Below are 22,911 nucleotides of genomic sequence, written 5' to 3'. Positions count from 1 at the left end.
GTTTGGTTGATGTTGGTTATTGTTTATGTTGGAGATATGATGATTTTGATTTACACTCGACCTATTTGATGCTTTGGGATTCAAGTTTTCTTGTCTTTAATGGTTGTTCATATTGTTGTTTATCTTATTCCTTGTTGATTTGAGTTGTTTAAGTATTGTGGTTGCATTTGGAACAGGTTGGGGGTTTGTTTTTAATAGAAATTTGGTCCATATTTTCACCTCCACGCTCGAGCGGTACTTTCTATGCTCGAGCAGTTTTTGAGAACTTTCAGTACTTTGGCAGGTCTGCAGAGATACTGGGAGAGTATATTTTTCGCCCGAGTGGTGTTTCTTGCGCTCGAGCGGTGTTGCGCTCGAGCGGTGGTCTTCTATCTGTAAAACTTATGAGAGTTGGTATTCTTCGCTCAAGCAGTGTTTCTTGTGCTCGAGCGGTGTTGCGTTCGAGCGGTTAACTTCTATTTGTAATTTCCGAAAGTGTGGTATTTTGGTCGCTCGAGTGGTTTGTGCGTATTTGGAACCCATTATGAGGGTGTTTGGTGTTGGAGTATTGTTGTTCATACCAAGAAGTGGGTTAGATGGATTGATGTCCTTATAACATCTGTAAGAATTCCTTTTCAGGTGTTTGGGAGTTGGCAGTGTTGGTGTTTGAGTTAGTAAGAGTGGTTGGCAAGAGAGTGACTTGAGTTTCTTTTGTGGGGCAGTTATTTATAGTCTATTGACGGAGATGTTGGTTTTATGGAATTGTTTTTAAGTATAAGTTCTTTTGTTTTGGATTGGCGGTATGTAGAAGTATGTTGTTAGGAGATGTGTAGAAAGGGATTGGTCATGGGACTATCCCAGAAGGTTGCCTTGGTGTGGTAATATTATGCTTATTGTATTGTTTCGTGGTTTAATGTGTGCTAAGTTAAATTACTTCCGTCATAAGTGGAGGTTGTTTACGAAACCCATGTAAGATCCCTAGTGTTGGGGAGATTTTCTATTGTGGTTTTAGTTTGATGATGGAACTTCTAGTGGTATGGTAAGGTTATGTGGAGCGGGTAGAGAGTTGTGTAAGTTTGTTATTTATTTCATTGGTCTAGGGGTGAGTGTTTATTATAATCTTAGGGAGTTTAGCTCAAACTCAAGTGTGGTGCATGAAAGTTTTTGCATGTAGGTATAAGTGCAGGGGATGGGCTAAGATTTGAGGTAATATGGGTTAACTTGAGAAATCCGGTGTGATTCAATGAAAATGTAAGATTGTGTGAGGAGCTCCATCTCGGAGTTGATTTGGTTAGGTAATATGTGTGTTGGTGTAGTGTTGAGATATGCAGGCCAGTATGGGTTAGTGGTGTTGAATAATAGATTGGTTGGCATTTGGATTGGTTGACATATAGTTACCTCAGGAATATGATGGAATTGAAGGATTGTGTAATTGATCGATATCTTAATGTGGCATGTAAATTCCATATGGACAGTTGAGAAGTTATTTTGAGTTTGAGGTAACTAGTTTGGGGTTACGGTTTTACTATGTTTTTGCTCCATTATGTGATTGTGTGTAAAATTTCTTTTTCTTGTGTTATTGCGTTGCTAGCATTTTTGAAATTTCTCGGGATTCTTATCGTGGAAATTTGGTTTTAATATTGTGGCATCATTGTGGGTGTGATGGGTTTTGTTGGGTGACCATGTTGTGGTTCACCGGAGGAATGCTAATGAATGATTTTGAGGGGGGGGGGGGGGAATTCTTTTAGTGTTGTGGCCTTGGGTATTTTTCTTGAACTAAAACGGTTTTGAATTAAAATGTAAGTTTTTGGTTTAATAAAAGTTGAATCCAACAAATCGTAAACAAAATGAAAATGGTTTTGTGTTATAAATATCATCTATGTTTTTTGGAAAAATAGTTTAGAAATCTCTGAGTTTTGTTGTGGGTGGTTCAAAATGTATCAGGATTGTGACGGTGCGGCTTGGACGCCTTTTGGAAAAGCAAAGTGTTTTGAGACAAATGGAAAAAGTAAGGAATTTTCTTTAACTTAGATGCGGTACCTTGTGTTGTGCAGTGCGTTGTGATCTAGCCTGAGTTGCTAGTTATGTGCTATGTGTTTACTTTACGGGGGTTTAGAATTTGTTCGAGGCTTGTTATGCCGTATTCATTATTCTTTAGTCGTATTTTTCCTTGTGTTCTCGTTCCGAGAGTTGATCGAGAGTCTGGTGTGCGAGGAGTTCTCTTATTCTTTGTGTCCGAGCGTTTGAGCACTCGGTGGTGATTTCGGTGTTGTAGGTGATTCAAGCGTGGTTGACGTCTTCGAGTCCGTGTGGTTATTGTTGTTGTTGTGACAACTAATAACATACAGATCAACAAATAGATAAATAAAATAAAATAAAGAATGAGAAATTTCATTGAAGGTGAGCAACGTCTAGATCTGAACTAGTGAGATCCATCAAACAGGGAGATAGAATGGTGCTTGAAAGATCAATGATGATAATGATTGTTTGTAGCTTTATGTGTCACGCCCCAAAATAAACATAACAAACCCGTCTCATTTGCAAAAATAAAATTGAAACAACATACTCTCATTCATCAGAGTTAATACACAAACGGTAACACATGCGATATATATTCATAAAGAACCTATTCTAAATCTACAACATGTGTTACTAGTAATCAAAAGATGAAAGTTGAACAGATATTTAAATGCCTTAACGGCTTACATCTTTCCAAGTTATTCCTTGGTTACAACAGAATGAGTCTAGCTCAATACAGTTAAAGCCCTTGGCTATAAAAATTAAATACAACAAAAATAATCCCTTGCTCCAAGTCTCTCTAATGCTATTGTCTTGGCGGAGGCATATCACTAGCACTTGAAAATGGTTTTTTCCAATAGGGTGAGCCAAAGCCTAGTAGGAATAGTCTAACACAATATATGAATCTTAACAAAGCTATAAGCATGAAATGTATGTCTAATGCCCATCATAAAATCAATCATATCTTACAAGATCATAATATGTCAAATTCTTTTATTCCAATCTGCCTTATCTCAATTTCATTCATGTCAGTTGATTTCATCTCAATTCATAAGTCATGTTCCTTATTATCCAGACCACCCAACTGAGACTACAACTCAGTGGTTCTCAAATATACATAATCAATATACCTAACACTTAAATTTGCCATTTTACGAAAATTTCGTCCGCGAGAATCAACACCCATGTATACGCGTGATTTTCGGGACTTACACCCTAGACACACAGGCCAACTTAATTCAATGGAGTCCATCTCCTTTCTCCTCCCACATATGGTGTTTATCCCCTTTCTCTTGCTAAGTATCATACATGTACAATGTATTATAACACAGTCATATTCATTGACAACAATAAGAGATTAGCTTTAATTCACCTAATCCTCATGCAAATTCTACAACAATCATGACTATACTCCATTGATAGTCCAAAATAGATATTTCTAAACAAATATACAATCTTTATAATAGATAAATTATCCAAATTTCCATAGGTGCGAGATAATACATATCTAACTCCACCATTTATATAAACGACCTCCCAATTTCACACATTCACCACCAATTCCATTATTTATACAAAATAATCATTTGAGTCATTTTAGGGCTAAGCTCCCATTTTTCCCAACTTTATCTCAAACACCAAAATTAACTATTTTAACACAATGTAAGTTCATATCTATTCTCATAACCATTTCCATTATATTCATTCGAAAACCTCTCTTGAGATTTTAAATCAAAACCCTAGGTTTGTCTAAAATTCTCCAAATCCCAATCTTGTCCATACAACATCAAATAACTAAGTTAAAAACCATATGAAAGCGTAGAAGATCCCTACCTCAAGCTTAGAAGACCAAAGGAAGAGATGGAGGAACTTCAAAAGTGTCGAAACCAAGCTTTAATCGGATCAAAAGACAGCTCTTGAGACGTACTACCTTTTTAACAAAGGCACACGAGGTAGAGAACCCACTAAATGTAGGTTAAAAATGTAGAGAGATAGAAGGTCCCGATCTAGGGTTTTTGGAACAGAAGATATAAAAAAGTGATGTAAAAATGTGCTGCTGCGAACTGATATACGCGCAGCTCGCTCGAGCGCGAGAGTTCTCGCTCGAGTGACCAGACACAAATAAGTCACCTCGTTCGAGTGGAGAATACACACTCCCAGAAGTTTTACAGACAGAAGGCCGTCACTCGAGCGCAAGAGTTGTCACTCAAGTGAAGAACACTACCCTCCCAATATATTTGCAAGCCTGCAAAAGTACTGGGAGCTCACAAAGCTCGCTTAAGCGCAAGAAGCTTCGCTCGAGCGAAGAGGCCAAAATCTGGACAACAACAATTTGAACCAACTAGTAACCAATCTGTTCCAAACACAACCAAGGCACTCCAATACTCAATTTCAATGAAGAATAAGGGAAAAGACAAGAACAACATTATAGAATCATAAAACTTGAGCCCGAGATACAACAAGAGTTGGGTCAATATCGGAATCGCTATATTATGTACTTCTTGTTATAATGGAGTTATATTTGACTATTTGATTATCTTGATTAGGAACCTTCGTAGTCTATATTTGAGCCTTGGTTGAGGTGTTACCATAGTGGTTGGGTGAGATTGAATCAAAAACTCCAAATTCGAATAGTTGTTATTGAGTAGTCTTCACACTTTTGTCATTTTCTCTCTCTCTATACTTTGAATCTTGATGTGAGGCTAGAGCCATTGGAAATCTTATTTCTAGGGCTTCAATTTGGACACAAGAACGACACTAAATGGAGTTCGGACGAGAGAGTTATACTTGTTTGAAATTTGTGAATCTGTGCTGTGAGCATAGTGTACTTGAGCTCAACTTTCAACGCTCGAGCGTACTGTGCAAAATCAGGTTTTTAAAAGTCACTTTTTTGGTCAAATCTCTTCACTTTTCACTCCCCTTTCTCTCTCTTTCCGCCATTTTTGATTTCTCAAGCTTTTTAAGCTTGATTTCATCTATTTCTATACATCTTTGACCTCTAGTTTGATATACCAAAATGTAGAGCATGACGAGGGTTTCCATTTAATCTCAACAGACCATCATTTCATTGCCGGTGATTTTTTCAACTTGTTTCCTTCTTGCTTCAAGAGGTAGGATATATTTCTTAAAATCAATATGAGTTCGGTAGTGTATTTGTGGTGTATTTTAAATATATAGATTCTATCATTGTTGGATTGATTTTTGGAAATTTGTTTTTGTAAGTGAGGGTTTGTCCAAATGGGATTTGTCACGACCCAAACCCGGCCCTATGGGTTTAGCACCGTAACCGGCTAGTAATCCGAGATTACCGAAGGCCTGCTTAACAGTAATACAGTAAAACAGAGTACAGGGCCTGGCGGAAGCCAATACAGTAATGAAACAATGCCCAATGAGCTGTGACAGTCTGTATGCCAAAATATGTTTTTTTCATACATTCATACGTAAACAGTACAGAACAGTATGCACAATATTTACATTCATTCAAACTAGGGACTCAACCCTACACAACAGTACGGAAAACATTCAGTCTATACAGAACAGTAAGACAGTACAGAAGGGGAAATTGTAAAACACCCCTAAGCCTTAACACGATAGGCTCGGAACCTCGCAGTGAGGCACATAGGCTGGCTTGACAAAACTGGAGTCTAACCCACGCTCCTAGCTCCGGTCTGGTGGCTGAGCACCTACATATATATATAAACAGTGAGCTAAAGCCCAGTGAATAACATAATGCGTAAAGGGGTTATGAATGAAATGTCCTTACGGTAATGAAAACAGTTCAATTCAATCAGCATTTCAGTTGTTCAGTACAGTAAACAGTCATATGTGGTACATCCATTAGCATAACAGTAACAGTAGGTCTTAAAAGACCGAACAGTAATGATGGCCATCAGTCAGTAAACAGTAGTGGTTCCACGAGGGAACCGACAGAGATCTCTGTAACAGTAACAGTAAACAGTAGGTGCTAAGGATGCCACAATACAGTTCAGAATATAGGACATACATTCATTCAGTAAACAGTATCAGTTCAGTAAACAGTTCAGTTCAGTATTCAGAAGATAATCATTTTGAACATATCTTTACACAATTGTTACTCACAGAGTTTGGGCTACGGTATGCTAGAGCGTGTCTCCCCAGTCGCCAACCCTACACAGTTCACAGGTTGAACACACTAAGCTACACAGTTGGGAAATATCATAACTTAATCCCTAATTTGCCTTGGTGTGTTCTACAACGATATCCTCATCAAGATGTCTTAAACTAGGCCTAAGAATGCCTAGGATGGGATGAGGATGCAAAAATGCACATTTAAAAGCATTTTCAGAAAAACAGAGTCCCGCTCGAGCGCATGTTTCCCCGCTCGAGCGGACATGCAACAAAGGTACACGCTTGAGCGTAAACTTTTCCGCTCGAGCGTACTGTAAAAGTACTGGATGGGTGAAATCTCCGCTCGACGCCCGCTCGAGCTTGAGACATGACTCCGCTCGAGCGCCCTATCCTCCGCTCGAGCGGACTGTAAAACAGTGCAGAGAGATGCTGGTTGCTCGGATTCCACGCTCGAGCGTAACTTTCCCCGCTCGAGCGGAAGTGCGAAATCTAGAAAACCCAGATTGCACCTCCAAGCTCAAACTCAAGTTTAAATGCATCAAAACCGATCCTCTTGGGCTCATTTTTTGGAAAACATTTATAAACACATAGAATAACGTGGTTCAAAGCTCAATTTGAGAAATCAAAGCCCAAGGGTGTTTAATTCAAACCCAATTTCAAACCAATCTCAAATCATTTTCAAGAACAATCTTCAAACATGACATGCATGATCTTAAATCATTTTCAAAGCTTTAATGCTGTTTCAAAAGAGCTCAAGCCTTCAAAAACAAGATGAACTCATGGAGTATGACCAAAAGATGGACATGCATGTGAGGTATGATGAACTACCACCTCAAAACTTCAATATATGTACATGCATGCAATACTTAAGCTTCAATTCAACAACAATGAACCAATTCATGACTTAGTTCTACAATGAAGCATGAATCATGCAAGAACAACTCAAAGACACCATTAAGATGATGAATGATCTACCTTAGGTGTAGAATTAGAAGTGAGGGAGCTCAAATATGCAATCTCCTCAACAATTTCTTCAATTTCCAAACAATTCACAAGTAAAATTGAGATGAAATCAACTCCTCAAGTCTCTCTCTCTCTCTAAGGTCGGCTAGAACAAGAAGAAATGGCTGATGAAATGTTCTTCAAGTGTGTACATAAGGCTCAAGTGTGTGTATTGAGTGGACCACTAAGGGTGGCAATTTGGTAATTAAGCCTAACTCTTTAATTAGCTTATTTAATCTAATTTAATCATACCTAATCACTTTTTCAATGAATGTACCATAAAATTACATTAATTATGAGGATCATAAAACACTAACCAATTTCCGGTTCGGTCGCCGATAAGGCCTTCAATTAATAGTTTAAACATAAAACACGAACAGATCACACAAACAGTCAACAGATAAAATGCAATTCAAACAGATGTATTCACTCAATTCAGTTTCAATTTCGGGCAGTCAGTTCAGTACCTTAATCAGTTCAATTCTCAGTCAGTTATCAGTCATTATCAGTTCCGTTTAACAGTAATCGGTGATTATCGGTAATCAATCAGTCATTAATCAGTAAACAGTATGAGGGTTGTTACAGGATTGTTGAGTTTTTAAAATGCATATGAGTTTTTAAAATGCATATGAGTTTTTAAAATGTAAAAAGCCCTAATTTGAAGAAACCCTAAAATGTTGATCTTTTGGGAAATAGTTGGATTATTAAATCAAAATGTAAAAGAGGAGTTTCCAAATGTTTTCTTGAAAAATGTTGTGATTATGAAATTGGAGTTGATATATGTTGAAATAAGCTATTTCTTGCATTGAAATGGATTTTCAAAGAGAAAGGGGGTTATGCCCTAAAATGTAATTATTAAGACTGTAAAGAGGAAATGGAATAAATGTTGAGTAATATGAAATTGAAATGAAGATGAATGATGATGGTGGAGTTGGATATCTATTATCACTCCCATTTGAGATTTTGGAAAAGTGTATCTTTAATGGAATTTATTTATCTGTGTAGAGATATTTGTTTTGAACTACCGGTGGAGGATAATTATGATTATTGTAGAAATTGCATGTGGACTAGGCAAACTGGACTGTTTATAAATCATGCATATCATGGAGCATGTAGCGGATTTTGAAAATTAAAACTATATGTTTTGGAAAGAGATTTTGAAAATTCTCGTGTTATGTTTTAAGAGCATTTGTTTCATTTTGAAAATCATATTTTGGATCACATGTATTGTGCTATTTGGAAAGGGTAAATAAAATGGTAAATCTGAGAAATGGTTGTTATTACATCAAACAAGTTGGCCTGTGTGTTTAGGGTGAAAGTCCCAAAAACTGCGTGTATACACGGGTGCCAATCCCGCGGACGAAATTTCCATAAAGTGGCAATGGTAATGCTTGTATAGCCTATGTTTACACGGGTCCAGTTTGATGGTTTCTCGAGGACAAAATTTCCGTGAAATGTTGTATTGATTTTGGAGATTTACCTATTTTATTTATTATCATTTTGGTTTTGAAAAGAAATGATTTTAAAACGGTTTTAGCAATGTAATTGCTGTTGGTTAATAAAGTATTCGTATTGGAATTGGCAATGAAATTGCTAGTTGGTATTGAGCTACCTGGATTGACTTCTGGAAGTAGATTTTATATCAAACCAATGTATTGAATTTGGAAAACGTTTTGAAGAAACGAAAGGTTTTGAAGACTGGGAAGAAAGGGTTTTTATTGAGAAAGCAAGTGGATTTGAGAATGCATTTGGGCATGTTATATATGTATGTATTGCATTCATGATCATTTACACTAGTGGAGCATATTTAGTTTTTGAAATATTTTCTACTGGACTTTATGCTCACCCTACGTGGCTGAAAATGTTTTTCAGGTATGCTTATGTGGATGTGGCCTGAGGCATTGAAGTTGTATTTGGAACCGTGTAGGGTGGTTCCTTTATTTGTCGGCCAAGGGCCATTTATGTATTTGTTGGTCGTGTGCCATTCTTGTAAGGGTTACACCCTTTATATATGATATAAGCCTTTGGGCATTTTAATTTGATATATAACGTCTTTGTATGTTTTTTGTTACAGAACATCCATTTGACTTAGATGTTGTATCTAAGAATGTATAAAATTGGAATAACACATGTACTGTGTGCTTATATTATATACGTTTGCATGAGTGTAGTTAGTGATCGTCTATCGTTAGGTGGTTTGCTCACGTGGGCTGGACCTTGTAAGTCCGGGACGTGACAGCCAAAGGCCATTTATGTAATTGGTGGTTGTGTGCCATTCTCGTAAGGGTTACACCCTTTGTATATGATGTAAGCCTTTGGGTATTTTAATTTGATTTATAACATCTTTGTATGTTTTTGTTACAGAGCATCTATTTGACTTAGATGTTGTATCTAAGAATGTATAAAATTGGAATAGCACATGTACTATGTGCTTATATTATAAACATCTGCATGTGTATTGTTAGTGATTGTCTATCGTTGGGTGGTTTACTCACGTGGGCCGGACCTCGTAAATCCAGGGCATGACATTGTTTCAAGTAAATAAAGCACATCCAATGCATTGAGTCTACACCGGTAAATATAGTAGAGACAACGCTGGAGAGAGAGAGAGAGAGAGAGAGAGAGAGAGAGAGAGAGAGAGAAACGATAAAGTGATGGAGAGTTCTAGGATTTTAGGGCTATAAGATTAGTTTTGGCTATTTATGTTAAATTCTTGGTGTCTTCAGACTCTTACACAAATATATAGAGTAACTAGCAATTGACCCATGCAATACACGTGTTATTTGTTTTTTTCAAAAAATATTTGATGATACGATGTGTATTATAAAAGAATAATTTAAATTTAAATTTAAAATTAAAGTATGATTTTAATTATTTATTTTGATAATATTAGCTCTATCGTTCTATAAAATTGTTATTTGAATACTTATATATATTAATTTTAGTTAAATTATTTGTTTATTTTGATAATTTTAGTTCTATCGTATTATAAAAGTGTAATTATCATATAATAATTTTGTATGATATATATTAAATTATAAAATAGTAAAATAAATAAGCATTTTGACTTTAAAAATAATAGTTAAATTAGAAGAAGTAGTAAAATAAAATCAAAAGTAATTCTAACTATTTAGTTTTCTTTTATATTTATTTGGAAAATAAAAATATGTAGAAACAGAAATTATATAAAATTTATTAAAAAAATTAAATATAAATATATTGTAGTTGGATTATCATATAATGATTTTATATGATATATATATATATATATTAAATTATAAGATTGTAAAATAAACACTTTTAATCAAATTAAAATATCAACTATATAAATGAATTTAACAACGACTAACTAAGAAAGAATCACACAACATCTAAACTCAAAAAAAAAAAATAATGAAAATATCCAAACAATCAATAAATCTCAGTGTGACGTGATTAAGCATCTGTAATCTGATGTCAAAACATTAAAAGAAAAATAAAAAAAATAAAAAAACATTATTGTTCAACAATTGAAAAAGTAACCCAAGCAGTAAATTCAAACTTTAGAAGTTCCTCGAGAGTATTGTTGTGCATGTTTTTTCTTCCTGTGAGTTGTGATTATATAATGCACAGGAAAATAAGAAGAAGAAGAAAAAAAAAAGCAATTTGCCATTAAAAAAAAAAAATCCTAATGCCCTTGAAAAAATTAAGAAGAAAAACGTGAAACGCAAAATTAGTATTAGGTTTGTAGATTATCTCAATTTACATTGAAAAATATATGAAAAAGAAATATTTGTCAAATAGAAATATATAAAATATGTAAAGTTAGTATAATTTAAATTAAGTTTGGTTGTATAGAACTATATATGTAATTAAGAAATTACATACTGACGTGACTCTTTTAAAAAAAAAAAAAAAAAAAAAAAAAAAAAAACCTTTATAATGTGCCACCTACTTTTAATAATATATATTATTATATCCCTAATTTCTCTATTTTTAATGCTTATCAAGTGATTTATCAATCAAAATAACACTCCGCGATTTTTCTATCATGGAATCTATATACGATAGAATTTGTATTAAAAATATTTGTGGGACAATCATCTTTCATCTCATTCATCATTGTTCTTGCTCTTAAGTATAGGTGTATAGAAATATTGATATACCGCTCAAATTCATTCTATGTGATGAAGATGCATCTACAATGAATTTGATGAATTTTTTAGTACATTTCTAATAAATTTTTGTATGCTAATATTATTCTATTATATAATTATTTTTGAGATCTTGATATATACTATATACTAAGATTATCTCTATGGGTGATGTTAGTTTAAATCTCAAGTGACTGACCGGTGATATAATCAGACTTGAAGGTATTGAATACTCCAACAAACGTGTAAGATCCTATTTTGCATCCTTTTTTATGTTCAAATTTTGCATCCGGCTTATAAATCTTCAAATCATTATTTTTCATTTGTTTATTAAGAAAAATGTTATAGGTCCCAAAACTCCACACCCATGTGAGACATATAGTCATTTATTTGATAGAAAATTTGGTATCCCTACTATTACCTGCTTATTAAATGGGCCTCCTTTTTGAGACAGTTTTGTTGGAGTGATGAACGATGATTAAAGTAAAAAATAATAAATTTGACATTTTGGTAGGGAAAAGCCTACAATATACCCCCTTTAAAGGCATGTATCGTATGTACTTTATAACTAAAAAAGAAAATATTAAAATGTCATATTTCTAAGTCATAACTAAAAAAGAAAAAAATATATATAACCAAACAAGTATAACCAAAGATCATAAGTCAACTAAATAAGGTTATAACTAAATAAAAGAATTAATCATAACTAAAGAAGAAAATAACATAATTTAGGAATACATATGATAGGGAGTGTGTATAGTAAATTTTTCCTTTTGGTAGAGGTGCTTATTTTGGATATGCCAAATTTGAAAATGTCAAAATGCCGCTTATACCGTAAAATAATTTAGCATCTCCAAATCTGAATGAATTGTTAAAAATGCTTTAAGGCAATTTTTATGAAGATAGGGGCCAAGCTACCTTGCAGGGCCGACCCTGACTTATTAGGGGCCTAAGGCGAATTTTTTAAATTGGGCCCTTTATATATCATTATCTAAAAAAAAGAAAAAATTGTTTGTATAAAACAAAAAAGATAAAAATTTATTTCTATTGCATTACAATTTAACAAAATTTAGATAACAAATATATATATATATATATATATATATATAATAGTTGAACTTCAATTAGTTGAATCAAATCTTTATTTTTTAACTTACCAATGCTATAAGAACAAAAATTAATTGGGGGTAAGGATGAGAATTTTCGACACAACTCAAGCAATATATAAAATTAGCAAGTTGAGGTTGACTATTTTCTGCATGAATCTAAGTATGACACAACTCAATAACATGAATTATTAATTGTATATTTGAATGTTCACTAAGGGATGCCATGACATTTTTTTAATCTTTTATTTAACTCTATCTAACTGAATAAAAAAGTATGTAAAATAATAATTAAGGCTAATATTTTTTTTCATTTAAGATATATATTTTTTTGTTACCTATTTTAGAGTCAATCTCATAAAAAATATATAGTAATAAGGTACAATTTTTTTAATTAGAAAAATGCAATTGAATTAAAATCAAATATTCTATGAATAATTTCATTTAGTTGAAATAAATTTTATAAAATTCAACTTATGAGAAAAATTTTAATCTCTCAATACACTTGCTAAGTTATTTTTAACTAAAAGTGAAAGTTTTCACATTAAACATCAATCGAACATGAATCAAAATAACACTACACGACAACATAAAAATAAATGAATTGAGCTAATATTAAAATAATTATGAAATAACATGACATGATACACTCCCCTAATTGAGAACCCTAAATTTTGTTCAAAATTGGGGGCCTGAGGCGACCGTCTCAGTCGCCTCACCCCAGGGCCGGCCCTGCTACCTTGGCCTTAAATATCTTTTTCAACAAATATCATTTTTAAATTTATTTGCACGAATGTGGTACATTATAGTCCTGTGTCATTGAAATACATTTATAGATGATGTTTTATGGTTTTCAAATATTTTTTCATAGGCAAAATCAAAGTCACAAGTGTTAATTCTACTTTATCCCTTCAAGTATCACCATTTTTTTCTTTTGTTTATTCATAAATTATCAATTCCATTAGTGTAGTCCTTAAATTTTTTTTCATTTCATTTGATTTCATTTCGTGTTTTTTTAATTGAGGACGGTTATACAAATCAACAATTATTAAAGGGTGAATTACACCAATGGTCCCTATAATTTGGTTTTTGTGTCACTTTGGTCCCTGTCTTTTTAATTGTGACACATTTGACCTTAAATTTTAAATCTTGTTCCAAATAAAGACAATTGAAGATACTATTGGATTTTTCAAGGGCAAATTCGTTAATTTGATAAAATATAAATTAATTTGACAAAAATAAATGTCAAAAAATTATTTTTGAATTTTTTAAAATTATTTCTACCTATTTGACAATTTTACATAATTTTATCTTTAGTGGGTAGAAATAAGATTTATCAATTTTACATAATTTTATCTTTAGTGGGTAGAAATAATTTTTAAAAATTTTAAAATATTTTTGACATTTATTTTTGTCAAATTAGTTTATATTTTATCAAATTGATGATTTTGCCCTTGAAATTAAGCAATGATATGTTCAATTGTCCTTATTTGAAACAAGATTCAAAATTCAAGATCAAATGTGTCACAATTGAAAAGTCAGGGACTAAAGTGACATAAGTTCCAAACTATAAGGACTATTAGTGAAATTTGCCCGTTATTATAACCTAATTTAATAGTAAAAAGTTCATTTTAAAATTTATATAATTTAACTATACAACCAAATATCCATCAAAATTAGTTTCAACTTCCAAGATGTAATATGTTAAAAATAGTAAGAAAAATAATAAATTACATTAACCTTTCTTGAGAATTGGAGAAAATATGACAAATCTTATAATTTTGGCATAATTATATTATATTCATTTAACACTTAGCTCACTTTTCATTAATTATCCATTCGTCGTATAGATAGAAAATAATATTTTCATTTATTTTATTATGAAATGCATATTATTCATCATTTATCATTGTGTTTTCATTCAATTTGTATTATTTTCGATTCTTTTAGTCATACTAAAAGAGAGATCAGTGTAGTTATACCAAAACTACAGGCCTTGCAATATATTCATTAGCATATTGAAAAATGAGTGTTTAATTGTATCATGCAAGTTTTTTAAATTTTAAAATGACATTTTGGCCATTAAATTAAATTTTAACGGTTAATGATTTGTCTAATTATTTCTAATTAGATCAAATGAACTGAAATAAAATAAAAAATAAAATTTAGAAACTAATTAAATAAAAATTAATAGTTTAAGAATAAAAATAAAATAAAATTTAGTTTGCGGGTGTGTGTGGTGATGGTAGCTTATAGTTAGGGATGATAAACGAATCAAATAGTTCGAGCTCGACTTGTTAAAAGTTCATTTGAGCTTAGTTTGTTAAATAAACAAGTCAAATGTGAATACATTTTAAAACTCATTAAGGTTTTTAAATCAAGCTTAAAGAGACAATTACTTGTTCGACTCGGTTCAACTAGCTTAAAATTATATAAATTACTAAATTATTCGAGCTCAGCTCAATAAAAACTCGTTTAAAATCTACTCAAAAATTTAACAAACCAAACTTGAACAAATTTTGAAACTCATTAAAGTTATCAAATTAAGTTTGAACAATTAATTGTTTAGCTTGTTTGGTTTGTTTATCACCCCTACTTATAGTCATTTTTTTTTTTGGATTTGTTTTTGCTCTTAGTATATATTTTTAAAAAAAATTATGTCAACTTTTCTTATTTTATCTTATATTTCTATTCCGTTTGTGTGGACGAATCAAAAGTAAAACAAAATTAAAAACTTTAAAAAATGTGAAGAAGCCAAAATAAGTAAAAAAAAAGTCCACTATTTTTTACTTATTTTTTGTCTTTTCATTTTCTTTTGTCTTTTTTTTTTTTGGAATATTTAATTTTTAATTTTTTTTAAAAAAAAATTGTCCACGATTTTTATAAAAAATTTCATTATAGACGAAAATTAGTTGAAAATAAATAAATAAAAGAGCAAATGCTAAACACCTCATGATGGCTCGGGTTGTGCAAGATTTTTGGGCCAACACTTCTCTCTCGCAAATCCAGATGAATGACATTCCAATAACGACAACTTTCTCGCCATCCAAACAGACTCATACCCAATTTTCCCGCCCAAACCCGGATCTATCCACTGAGACTCCCAAATCAGACATCCTCAGGATTCTCCCAATACGCCACTTCCCACCAGGTAATCTCCCTCCTCCATGATATGTTCTTGAGGATCTTTATTTATTTAAATGTTTATTCAGTTTTTGAGTTTCTAAATACACGTATTAATGTCGATTCTTATGTAGCCTATTTGCTCAGAAAATGAGGGAATTGGAAAAGAATTAGCCAACCCAGTTGAGTTAAAAGCCAAATCTAAGGGGAAATTGAAGAAACGGAAAGGAAATTTGAACATTTTTATGTACTAATAAAAATGAAAAACTCATTTCCATCTACCCAAATAGTCTTCACTTGCTTCGATTACTTGGAGTTTTAGTATTCTTGAATTTTCTCAGCAACCCAACAGAACATAATCAATTACTGTTTAGTCCTTGAAATCCCTAAGCAATCACTTTAACATATGTAATGTTTTAGTTTTTCAACGAGTGGTTAATATCTTTCTCTTTTTTTGTGGACCTTTTAGTTTGGATTATTTAGTTTTTGGCTGATGACAAGCTGAATTGATTATTTATTTATTGGTAAAATATTTCAGTAGTATCCATTGAATTTTCTGAGTTGTTCATCTCAAGATAAAGCTTTTAGTAAATATGCATTTTTTTTTTTTCCAACCCAATTCTACTTCAAATTAATTTGAGAACCAAGTTGGAGGTTGACTGAGGGCAATGAGGAAACTAGTCTCTGACTAATAAAATTTTAGATATCAAGACATTGTATGAATACTTTTGATCTTTTTATGGTTTACTGGTTGGGCTAGTTTCATGAGAGTTCTTGTTTACTTTGTTTTTAAAAAACTTCTTCCTTATCACGCATAAATGTGTCAGTCTGCAATCTTATGGTTTGGTCATGACTGTGTTTGGTTTTTTTATTTGGTTGCTGTCAGGGATTGGGCTAATAAACTTCAGAATGCACTTTTTGACTTCTTGAAGGCAAGCAGGGTAAATGATGACCTTTCTGTTTTCTTGCATGAATTTATGATGAACAAGGATCAAATTGAGAATATTCAATTGTTGAGAAAAATCAAACTTTTCGTGGAGAAATAGGGGACTATATATATATATAAATATAATATTTCATCTAATATACTTTTGTATTTTCAACTTTTGCATTGATTAAAGTAAGTTTTGCTCTAGAATATATGTTAAGCATTTTGCTCAAGCATGCATCTAATTTGGTATGTCTGAGGTGTGAATACTAAAAAGCATGTAAACAATGTCCTTTGGCATTGGTATTGATTTGAAATGAATTCCCTAGAGGCTAGAACTAAATCATCTGGTGGTTCTAAATCTCTTTTTCTGTTAATGAAATAAGATGCTGAGTTGGTGGTAGAATTTGCTAGGTATAACCGATTCAAGAGTTGGAACACCATTGATGTAGGGTATAAGAAGCTCCTGGAATGTTAAATTCAAAGAAATGATGATACTTGAACATTGGCATGATTTTATAGAGAAATTAATAGAAATCTTCTATAATTATGTTTCTTGTATTATTAGAGCCTTATTTTATTATTATTTTTTAGGATTTTTAAGGTTAGGGGTATGTTGGTAATTTTATATTTGCTGACATGGGTTGCCCATGGGTCATCTTGTAGGTCTAGTTATTTAATTAGTCTTTGTTTTTGTTTCTTATTTGTTTTAGATTAGTTTTAAAAGTCAAAGATATTATAATAGTTTCATTTTTGGTCATAGTTGGTTTTGGAATTCTTCTAATTCTATATATAACCATGTAATGCTTATAATTCAACAGAGTTGATATTTTATAAAAAAATTTGAGAACTTTGAAGTTTCTTTACGGATTGTGTGATGCAATCAAACCCTAGGTGCGATGCCTAAGGGATTTTCTAATTGATTCCTAAACCTATCTTCTTCTCCTCTTTCTTCTTTTTGTTTCAATTTACTATTCTCGAATTACTATTCACAGTACTCTAAAGTGCACTTTTTAACCTCAAAACTCCATCCAATCACCCTCAAATCAATCCTAATCCCTTACCCTACATATTAGCCTTCAATTTAACCCTTGAAATCCTAAATTACTCACTGCTTAGGCCATCAAATAACCTCTGTTTTCAAAATCCAGCATTGTTCCTGCTTGTTTTGCATCAACCATATTGTACAATACACAAAAAATCTATAAAATATGTGGATTACATTATGTTAGAAAGTTTATTTCAACATAGCAAATGGATAGCTTCAGACATACATCGGAAAGCAATCCATTAACAGTGGCAACATTATGCTATTGTGCTAGATTACTTGGAAAACAATCAGAATCCCCAATGCTCATAAAATCACATCAATATCTCCTCTACTGGCTAATTGAACAAACACAGTTCCATTCTAACGAGGAACGGCCTCAGGGGACTTAACTGTACCGAACTGTTCATTACAATTCCGCCAAGTCTCTTGCAATTGCAGTGCATACCGGAGGTTACCCAACACATCATCCATCGATGGACGCTCAATCCCCTCATCACACACACAATTTTCTGCAATCTTGACATATTTTTTCAAACATTCTGGTGCTATTTTGTTGGTTAGATACGGATCAATGATCTGATCAATAGTACGCATTTCGATATTAGTTTTGAACCAACGAACTAAATTCACTTGTTCCTCGTCCCTTGAATAGATCATTGGCTTCCTACCACACAATAGTTCAAGTAAGATGACGCCGAATGAGTACACATCAGATTTTATAGTAAATTTTGCATTGCCAAGGTATTCTGGATCCATATATCCCACAGTGTATGTACTTGATACAGCCTCGTATAGTACTTTTGCATTCCAATTCTCATCCAACATAATATAGCTTGGATTCAGGTTCTGATGAATGATTGTTTGCCTTGTACCTGCATGGAGGTATTGTAGTCCTTGTGCAACACCAATGCAAATCTCAAGTCGCTTTTCCCAGTTTAGTGTATACGTGTTGGTTTCATTGAGGTGATTGGAGAGAGGCCCATGGACCCTATACTCATACACAACAATCACTTCATGCTTATCGATGCAGTATCCAATTAAAGAAACAATGTGGGGGTGATGGAGATAGGAGTGCACTTGGAGCTCAACCCTAAATTGGTCCAAGTTCCTCTCTCTTGATGTTCCTTCTTTCCATCTTTTAATTGCCAACACAATATTCCCGTGGTTGATATGGCCTCTATACACTTTGGTGTCAACAGACTGCCCAATCACCAGAAGCTCATGAAAATTATTTGTGACTACTCGAATCTCCTCCAGAGAGAAACGACGGAATGATTGAATGACACCATCCTCAACCAGATCCCTCCACAACTGCCTTGACACCCCATTCTTAGGACCCCAGTTCTTCCACTTCCTCCACCCAATATCAATACCTTTAGCCACTACATGTGCAGTAGTAAAAAACACATTGGTTATTATTCCCTTGTGTTGAGGTATATGGATATTGCCTTGTGATGCCAATCCAAGCTTGAGGCTCCCCGCCACTTCAGTCATTGTGGGCCTTCCTTCTGGACGATTACGTAAACATTTGTTAGCAACTTCTGTGAACACCTTTAGACAGCTTGGTGATATTTGCCCTCTTATAGAGGGATCAATGATCTGGTCAAGGGTTCCTTTTTTCATGCATCTTTTTGCCCATCGAGCTAGACCCATTTGGTCCTCCTCAACACTTGTATCCACCGGTGGCCTCGCACATAAAACTTCAAATAGAACCACACTAAAGGCATACACATCCGATTTCTTGGTTAGTCTACGGCACTACGCCAAAATTGGGCTTTAGCGGCGGTTTTTTACCGCCGTTAAAGGTTGTAAAACCACCGTTAAAACCTTTAACGGCGGTATTAATGGCGATTTCGTTACCGCCGTTTATGCACGTGTCGGAAAAAGTACAACCGTCGTAAAAAGGTAAATTACCGTCGTTAAAAGTCGACCAAAAACGGCGGTAATATAGGACCAAAAACGGCGGTTTTTTACCGCCGTAAACAGGTTCAGATTTTTTCAAAAAGTAATTCTTTCTTCTTGCATTCCCCAAGTTTTGAACCCAAGACCTCTCATCCACCCACACCAACCACTCTGCCATAGCCACTCTTCATGAAATATATTCCCTAAATAAATATTTAAACATTACTTTTACTTTATTATAGATGGTTTCGCCGGAGCTCACCGGAGTTTCGCCGGAGCACGCCGAAGTTTCGCCGGAGCTCCGCCGGCAAAGACCGCCGTCATTAACGGCGGTAATGATTGGGCATTAGCGGCGGTTTTGTTACCGCCGTTAAAGGCTGGCATTAGCGGCGGTTTTGTTACCGCCGTTAATAAAGGGTTTCATTACCGTCGTTAAAGACACTTTAGTGGCCGTTTTTTTAACGGCGGTAACGAAACCGCCGTTAATGATAAATTAACGGCGGTATTAACGGCGGTTTTCGTTACCGCCGTTAATAGTACCTTTAACGGCGGTTTTCGTTACCGCCGTTAAAAAAACCGCCGTTAATGCCCTATTTTGGCGTAGTGCGGGTCAAGAAATACGCTGGATCTAAATAACCAAATGTGCCTTTAACATCTGTACTAACATGGGTTTGTGAATGGCTTCTGTTTACCATTTTCGACAACCCAAATCTGAAATCTTAGCTACCCAATTCTCGTCCAATAGAATGTTTGTGCTCTTCACGTCTCTATGTATGACAGCTTGCTCAGTATTCGTATGAAGGTAGTCCAATCCTTGGGCGGCACTAATACAAATCTCGAGCCTATCCTCCCATGTAAGCCGATAAATTTCATTCCCATTCCCTTTCCTACTATTTTTGTAGAGATGATCAACAAGCGTCCCATTGACCATGTATTCGTAAACAAGTATCATCTCCTCGCAATCATTAGAGTAGCCAATCAGAGTCACGAGATGTCTGTGCCGGAGATTGGAAAGCGTCTTGATCTCAGTCCAAAACTCTGCTGCCCCTTGTTTGGACTCTGCATTCGATCGCTTAATGGCGACAGTGGTAGCTCCACCGTTAATGAATCCTTTAAACACCTTACCAAATCCGCCTTTCCCAATGACCAAAGCATTATCGAAGTTGTTGGTTGCCAATTGAATCTACGAGTGAAAAGCAACGGCACGATTCCTTGGATTGATACATGATGGAATATGTGCTTAGCACACAGGATTTGGACTGGCAATCAATCGATAGAATGAGACGATGAAGGAAGATAAGAGTGAAGGGATGAGAGAAGACATGGGGATCACAAAACGAAGAAATGGAAGACTCAAATTGGGTTCCTCCTCAGGTCAACAATGCTTGGCTGGGCTGTAATTCCAGAGTCAATAACCTTACTATTTCTCCATTGACTTCCGTGACAAAAGGAGTGAAGAGGCAATAATTTGGGAGTATTTTTATACTCGTATTTGACCGGTGAAAACCACGAACACCTAACATGTCAGGAGTATCAAATAATTTTTCTGTCAAATTTCACAAAGATCCAAGTTCAATAGACCATTCAATCAGAGCAATGAAAGGACTACTACTTCATTTTAGCAGGTGAAAAAATGAAAGGACTACTACCTTCTTCTTTTATTTTTTATTTTTTATTTTTCTTAACATGGGCTTGGGATCACCTACATGGGGCTGACCCAACCCAATCTTGGAAGTGGAATAGCTGTTGAGGAAAAGATTTCAGGTGTAATGGATGGTTGAGACGCTTGGATGATAACTTTTCTTTTAATATTAAAAAAAAATATAATTAATTTAGTAAACTGTACCAAACAGGGTCATAATTTTCCCAGAGCAATATTAGATACAAATCCTCAAGCTTCACTTACCTATCAATCAATATTCAACAGTTTAATAGTTATCTTAATTTAGCCAATAAATTCTAATACCAAATGAAAGAAGTCTTCTGGATAGAACTCACTCCTCCAAAGCAATTTGCAAGAAGAAAACAAGGCAATAATTTGGGAGTATTTTTATACTCATATTTGAGTAGAGGGAGATTGAGAGAAAGACCATTGGACCTCTATGAGCACTTGTTTTGTTTGATACTGAAAACTGTTACTTGTGAGATTGTCCGTGGATGTAGGTTCAGCCGAACGGCGTAATTCTTTGGTGTCTTGTGTGATTGTCGTTTTTTCACTAATTTTATTTATTTGTATTCTTGTCCTCAATTTACATAATCATCATCAACTTTGGTGTTGTTGAGTTTTTTGGAAGCTCTCTGCACAATATATGGTTGCTTGACTACTGAATAATTAAATAGGTTTTTGCGAATTTGAAACCATGGATCCAACTAGGTACACCTCTCAATCTACTCCTTCTAAACATAATTTAAGCACTTGAACTGATTGAGACTCTGGAACCATTGACGAAATTTTCTGGCATTCGAAAATTTTCTCAGTTTAGTGTTTAATTTTTGGGAAATTATACAAAGCTCTAAATCTAGAGCTCTAATTTGAGCTCTAGTGATGTGACAAAGCAAAAAAAAGAAGAGAAAGCTAGCACAAGACATCACATCACAGGGTACTCCTTTAGAGCTCACCCATTAGAGCTCTCAATCTTTTTCCTTAATTTTTATATTTTGCAGCAAACGTGTGAGAGCAGGCAGCTTCAACGTGGGGCAAGTTAGATGAGCTCCCCCTAGTCATATGGTAGATCTTGTTTTTTTGTTTGGGAATTCTATAGGATAAGATCATAGAATTTTCATCTTAGTATATTAACTAAAGAATACTTCTGTACATATATATATATATATATATATATTTCTTCTTCATCAAAGATTTGAAATGAAAAAATATAGAGCTCATCTCTCAAGGGACACTTCAGGTCCAGTAATTTATGAGATGTCATGGCATGGAAAATGCATGATGTCTTACCTACCAATGAATATATAACTTTTTGAAATAGTTCACTTGTTTAGACTTTTAATGGGTGTTTAATCCTACTTTTAGTTCAAAATTAAACATATAGTGTACAGACAAATTTTATTTTCACATTTTGGTAAAACTTGGCTAGCAATCAAAATTTTTTATTTTATTTATAGAAGGATGGAGTCTTAAAAATGTGACTGCTAATAATGTTTTATCATGATTTGGAAATAAAATTTGTCGGTATATTATTTGTTTAATTTTGAATGAAAAAACATAGAAGGATTAAAGTCTGGAGTTGTGATCCTCAGCTTCACTTGAAAGGAACTGTTGAGAAATTCTGTTTGAAATTGGATTTGTTAAAAAAAAAAAAAAAAAAAAAATCTATTTCATTTCTCTTTTCCGTTCACAAATCTAAAAGTCAAACATAATTGTGTGGAGTTGGTTGTTGACATGGTATAGGAACAAGAAAGATCCTTGGTTTGACTAAAACATATTAGATATTTAAATGTTGAATTTATACCTAAAATGACTGTTTACTCATTGAATAACTCACACAAATTTTCCTTTTTAATAAAGAAAATATCAAATCAATAGAATTTTAAAAAAAAATAATA

The 22,911-nt window shown here is 33.7% G+C and overlaps 1 long non-coding RNA gene and 1 pseudogene across 1 annotated transcript; one reads left to right on the top strand and one right to left on the bottom strand.

Annotated features, from left to right (window-relative positions):
• The first annotated feature begins 15,274 nt into the window (after positions 1–15,274).
• LOC145802082 (uncharacterized) lies at positions 15,275–16,740 on the top strand. Its single transcript, XR_014344352.1, has 2 exons — positions 15,275–15,497; positions 16,356–16,740. It is a non-coding gene; the product is annotated as an uncharacterized LOC145802082 (long non-coding RNA).
• Positions 16,741–19,940: 3,200 nt separating this feature from the next.
• LOC114263944 (receptor-like protein kinase FERONIA pseudogene) overlaps positions 19,941–22,911 on the bottom strand; it is a 36,837-nt pseudogene continuing 33,866 nt past the window's right edge.

The sequence above is a fragment of the Camellia sinensis genome, chromosome 11 (genome assembly GCF_055761805.1).
Source record: "Camellia sinensis isolate YWXY chromosome 11, ASM5576180v1, whole genome shotgun sequence".
NCBI classification, from domain to species: domain Eukaryota; kingdom Viridiplantae; phylum Streptophyta; class Magnoliopsida; order Ericales; family Theaceae; genus Camellia; species Camellia sinensis.
The sequence above is the reverse complement of the archived record's forward strand: the minus strand, read 5'-3'. Positions and strand labels throughout refer to the sequence as shown.